Source organism: Marmota monax, unplaced genomic scaffold, assembly GCF_021218885.2.
Source record: "Marmota monax isolate L192 unplaced genomic scaffold, Marmota_monax_Labrador192_F-V1.1 WCK01_AAM20220418_F8-fsc00055, whole genome shotgun sequence".
Classification (NCBI taxonomy): Eukaryota; Metazoa; Chordata; class Mammalia; order Rodentia; family Sciuridae; genus Marmota; species Marmota monax.
This window is the reverse complement of record NW_026695205.1, coordinates 8,731,441-8,737,971: the sequence shown is the minus strand read 5'-3', so window position 1 is coordinate 8,737,971 and position 6,531 is coordinate 8,731,441.

Here is a 6,531-nt window from a genome sequence, read left to right as displayed (position 1 = left end):
CAATCTAGAAAGTTCCGATTATTTTAAGATTGTTCATTAATAGAATATCCATCACTGGGTATGACGGAAAGCACCCTTTCTCCAAAGAGGAGCAACATAAAATTGAATTTTTTGGTATTCTCCAAATTACAGAGTAAACCAAGTTCAAGGAAAAAAAATTCAGGTTGAAATGGATCACAATGTTTTTTTTTAAGTTGTAGTTGGACACAATACCTTTTCTTCACTTTTTTTTTTTTTAAATTTCAGTTGTAGTTGGACACATACCTTTATTTTTTAATTTATTTTTATGTGGTGCTGAGGATCGAACCCAGGGCCTGGCGCGTGCAAGGCGACCACTCTACCGCTGAGCCACAACCCCAGCCCTGGATTGCAATATTGAATGCACTTGCTGTTGTATAATTATTGAAGCCAATGTTTCTAACTGCTTGAGAACCCAGGCCAAACACTTGAAAAAGAAAAAAAAAAAAAAAAGATTATTGTTAAAAGTTGAGCAGTTTTTTTGTCTTGGTTCCTTTAGTGAATGTGGAGTTACTACCAAAGCTAGAATTAGATCCTAGGCTTCAAAATCCTAGTTTAATATTTTTCCTTTGACTACTCACCTCAGATTTGTAGATGTTTATGTAAATATTAATTGGATAAAGCAGCATTGTTTTTAATAATCAAAAAGTGGAAACAACCTGATATTCATCAAATGAAAAATGGATTAAATAAATGTGATATATCCATTTGTCACATTCACAGAGCAGTTGTGCCAGGGCAGTGGGGTAGATTGCTGGAAAGGCCAAACAAAGTGCTCAGAGATGGCATGCAACATAGGATTAATTGGAGAAAGCTTACAAGAGATCAGTGACTGCCCCAAGAAGTGTTCAGTGGTGACAGACTAAGCAGCCTCTTGTCCCTTAGAGTTTCACCAAGTAGTGCTTTGTGTCTCTCAGGAACTTTTTCCAGTGGCAGCAGGCTGAACAAGCAACTGTATCCTCTCCACAGTGTCTTGGGTTCTTCACTCATCACCTGAGGGTTTTGTATGTCAGATTGCAGAAGCAGTGACATCATGAACATTAGCTTGCTCACTTTGCTTGTCTGAGCATTTTGGAGCACTTGTCCTGGAAAACATGCAAGGAAGTAGCTTTCTATGGATAACACTTAACTTGCCCTAGTTCTCAGCGTCCCTCAAGATGATTTGTATCTGGACTTTCTGACACAGACTTTCTCTTGTGCTCTTAACTTGGCTAGGATTTTGGCAACAAAAAGGGGTCATTCAGGGACATGGTGTTTTACTGTTCCCGTTTCTTTAGGGGCAGTACACCAGTAAATAGGAGTGAAGTACTAGAAGAGAATTCTGTGAAGATGGTGAAGTCGGTAGCACCTATCTCCTCACCTAGAAGTGGTCATAGTAGCAGAATCTCTCTCCTGTGACTATTCTGGAACTCTGAAGTCTACTAAGAGCTTGCAACCTCTAAGGGAATGAAGTACTGATAGTACAATATGGATGAACCTCAATAACAAATATGATGTTATATGAAAGGAGTGAGTCAGAAAGGACCACATATTGTATACTTCCCTTTATATAAAATATCTTGAATAGGCAAATCTATAGAGACAGAAAATAGATAAGTGATTGCTTTGGGCTGAAGCAGGGGAGTTGTTGGAGGGAAATGGGTGGATGATTACTAGAAGGTGAATCGAATGGCATATGAATTATGTGTCAACCAAAAAGATCTTACAAAAAATTAATGAAGAGTAGACCAATGATAACAGGAGAATTGAAAATATAAAAAAATTAGTTTTCCAAAACTGATTAACATACAGTTTCTATTTCAACTTGTGAAATATTTTTTAATTTCTAAGTCTAGTTTCCCGATCTTCAAAATAGAGTATTTTTCTTTAGTATTGTATTTAGCTCAGGAGCTCATGCATGATGTATACAAAATTCTCACCAAATGGTGACTATTTTCACCAAATAGCTTTCCAAAAGATTATTAAAAAATTTATCATTGTCCTTGGAAAAGTGGATCATTCATTCTACTAAGCTACATGTTTCCTAAAAATAGAGACTTGTTTTAGGCATTTCTGTACACTTAGCAGTACAGGCATCTAAGTGTCTAAAGCATATTTATTTAGTTCACATGGCTACTAAATTAATAGAGTTAATGAATTTTAAAATTAATAAACTATTTTTATGTGAAAAAGTGAATTATTCTTATTTTCCTGAATTTCCTCCTAATACTTTATCAAGAGAGTGGAAGTTATGGAAGGAATTAGCATTTTGATGGTTAAGAGAAGAGAAATTTTTTAAATGGGGCATTTTGGAAAGTGCAGAATTTTGGTAAATGAGGATGATCAGAGGTATCATGAAAGATTTATGTGAAGTGATGATGGAAGTATGCTAATGACACACTGAAATTTTAGAATTCATCAAGTCAAGATACCCATCTCTCTATAGATACATGTCATTTGATGTCCTCTCCTTGTCCCCTTTAGCATGAGAGCCCTGAGACTGCTCAAGGGAAGAAAATTAAGGAAATGTAAAAACAAGGTGATTTAGGAAAAACCACATACATGAAGAAAAGAAAGTTGCTTGCTATTCAGGGTCTTTCATTTAGACTGGCTTTATGATTTTTAAAGTCAATAAATGGCAGTTTCAGTTATAGGCAGTAGAAATGCATTTGAAATTTATGATTCATCAAAGACTGGTATTTTACAAATATTACATCAGTGTTTATGTAAATAGCACTGTACATTTTTTCCTTCTATTGTTTAATACTAGTTATACTCTAAAATTGGAATGCATATAATTTAAAATAAGATCCCAGAAGCAGACATTGCCCCAATTTTCTGCATTGTTCATTCATTTTAGAAACAAATTGTACAATATGAGGAAGAGTAGTGAAAAGTTAAGTAGATCTTTTAAAAAGTGTTTTTAGTGCCTTTACTTAGAAAAGCCAATATTGAACTGAGTAACAAAAAAAAAAAAAGTTGAATTGAGAAGACATAGCCATACATGTCTCCTATAAAACTGTTCCAGATAATATATTTTACATAAACCATTCAGATTCAGCAGTCAAAATTTAAGTAACTTAGCAAATAATTGTTCAGCACTTACATGCTGGACACTATTCTATATACTTGGAATACATCAGTGAATTCATCTATCCCTTGCAAATCAGTTATCTTAACTACCCAGAATCCAATTGTAAAAAAAAAAAAAATGTACAAAAGATTTTGCCACAGTCTGGCTGGGCACACAATCACGAGCCACCACACAGCTTGTAGATTCAAACAGCAACTCTTTATTCCCGAACTCACACCAGCCGTCTACAATCACGTTCTGGGGAAATCCACGTTCTCTGCCCAAATCCCCCTCCACTGGGCTTCTATCTCCAAAATATACTGTCTGAATCCCGTGAGAACTCAAGGGGAACTCAGGCAGCAGGATATGTCCTATTCCCAGGAGGAATAATCTTAAACCTGGAACGCCCTAAACTGGATTATCCTAAACTGGGAACACCCTAATCCGCCCTGGTCCTTGAGCAAGGTCACCTACATTCAATGTCACTGCAACATGGGGTACGCTGGCAAGGAAATTGTCATACCTACTTGGCTAATGGCTCCCAGCAGATTTGAAAACAATGGTATTTAAAAACTTATGAGGGTCTGGGGTTGTGTGTGTGGTTTAGTGGTAGAGCGCTCGTCTAGCATGTGTGAGGCACTGGGTTTGATCCTCAGCACTACATAAATAAGTAAACAAAGTAAAGGTATTGTGTCTATCCACAACTTAATTTAAAAAAAAAAAAAAAAAGCTTATGAGTCTTTCATACTCCTTTGGCTTAGTTTTTTTTTTTTTTTTTTTTTTTATTAGCTTAAATCTCTGCCCAGAAATTGGAATGTGATAATTGGAAAGAAAGGGAACTAAAAGAGATGAGAGGTTTGAATTTGTCATTCAAACATCTGAATTTTGCACCTATACATTCTACCTTTAATGCTTATTCATTTACAGATCACAGGGTTTACAACTGTGATGTATTAGAAACTGATACATTAACACTGAGATAGGTTATGAATTTAAAAAGTTGTTCAGCAATACAGGGAATATTATTTTTAAAAAGTAATTAGGGTAGTTAGAGTGTAATCATTTTCATGTGTTCAGTAGATTTGTTCAGCACTTTTTTCATGTGCTCAGCTGTTCCGCACTATGCCTAGTTTAAAGGGATTTTTTGCTGTGGGGCTCTAGCTTACTCTGTAAGTGATCAGTGGGTAATTTAATGGAAATTAAATTTAATGGAAAGACACTAGCATGGAAAATAAACCAAATGAGTTTAGCTTTCAATAAGCCACAATCATAATTTGCTTTTGAAATTGTTGATTGTGATGTTACTTTACCTGATAATTACTCTTTGAAAATATCTACCCATCTAGCTGAACACAAATAAGTACTATCCGTTCAGCCATCCTGCATGTCTAGCTTTTTTCAGTGCAGAATAACAGCAAAAGTTACCCTTTCTTGTTATCCATACATAAGCATTAAACATTAAAGGCAAAAAATAATTAAAGAGGGAAGCTAAACTACCAAGACTCCACAGAAGGTATACAAATAGTATTTATGACTAGCAAGGAGATCAACCCTGTCTTCTGTTCCTGTGCTGTGCAAAGAATACCTGACTCAGGTACATCTAACAAATGTTCTTTAGTTGGCTCTATTGCTATAAAAATGCTTTTAAATTAATAGTCCCTATATATTTATATTCACCTGTATTCTTTACTGTTAATAACATTATGGAATGAAAGTACATTTTGATTTATTGAATGAAAGTCCATTTTGATTTATTGACAGCTATCGACAGTTATAAAATTGCATATGTTTAAATATATACTTAATATATTCCCAAAGGGATTTGAGACTACTTGTAATAACATCCTAGGTAAAACAAGCCTGTTGTTGGTCACACTTAGACAATTTTCCACCAGGGACACTTTCTCTGACATATGGTCTCTTCACTAGTTTAGCCCAAGATAGTGGCAAAGCTTTCCAGGTAGCTGTTTCTCAGTGAGTGCTGATCAACAGTTCAAGGCCCATGCTTGACAACGCTCCCAAGACTCCCGAAGTTGGTCCTCTAGGTTTCTGGCATCAGGAAAAGAATGGTGATGGTGATGCATGCAGTTTGGAATATTAAAAACAAACAGACAAAAGGAGCTGAGGAGGTAGAAGATGGAACTATATCATATAATTGAGCAAAATTAAGGGGTTCAAATATTTAAGAATTAGTTTTTATTATATTTCAGTATTGGGAGCAGAAGGATGAATTTTCTTAGCTATGAATTTTTACCCCGAAAAGGTAAGATTTTTCTTTGGCAAATGGCTCTTGCCCCATTTGATTCATTTATTTAAAGGAAGACAATTTGGTAATAAGCGAATTCGGAGGGTAATTTGGATGGCCTGTACTGGCTACTGAAGACATTTGGAACATCACGGAGAGCCACTGACCACCTTTCCAATATCTGACATTCACCCTAGGGCTCAAAGTGGGTTTCTTTTTCTTTTGAGGAGTTGCAGACAGCAGAGAGCACACAGGCCGGCTAGCTGCTCCAGGGCCCTTAAGTCCCCCCTGGCAGCCAGCGGGACGCTACGGCGCAGGCGCGGGGCGCTGCACCTGCTCCTCGGCGGCCGCCGGGCGGAGCGCAGGGTCTGCAGCGCCGCCTTGGGGTTTGTGCCGCTTCTCACTCCACTCCTACAACCAGGACCCCACCGCCTCTCCTGTCTGCCGCCTGCCCACCATAGTAGGTGAGCCGGTCCGCACACCCTCTGACCACTGCTCTTCCCGCCTGGCGTTCTTCCTCGCTCTAGCTTTTTCCTGAGCGGGATCTACTGCCCGCACCCAGCTCTCTCCCCACTGCGGACTTGTTGGCGGGACGCTGGCGGAAGTGACTATCAGCTTCCACAGTAGAGAAGGGATCAGAATCTTGGGTTTTCTGCTTCACAGATGTGTGATCTTGGGTAGGTTAAATTTTCTAAGTCACCGTGAAATATGGGCACATTCTAGAATGTTAATTTAGCAGCATGGAACTTGTCCTATTTTTGTTTCCATTGCTGTAAGTCACAAAGTCCTTCCTCATAGACACAGCCAATTACAGTGGCAATTCAACTAGCAATTTTAGGTATCTCTATAAAATTAATCTGTCCACAGCTGCCAGGTCTTTCTTTATTCCTTGCTACCTATTATATGTTACCCACACTCCCGCCCCGCATTTTATGACCTCATACCTTTACAATTATGGGCCTTTTCCCACAACACTTCCCCACCTTTTCCTAATTTGTTAAAATCCTACTCAGTGTGCATGGCAAGCTTAAATTCCACCTCCTTCAGGAACCACTTTTGATGTTGCCAGTGCCCTTGCTCTCTTCCTGACCCAAGCCTTTTCATTATTATGGTACCTGTCAGATTATCTTGGATTGCAGTCTTGTACTTGTTATTCTTTCTACATATCTTTCCCAGTCACACATTTCAAGTCTGTGGAGGCAGGAACCATGACTTT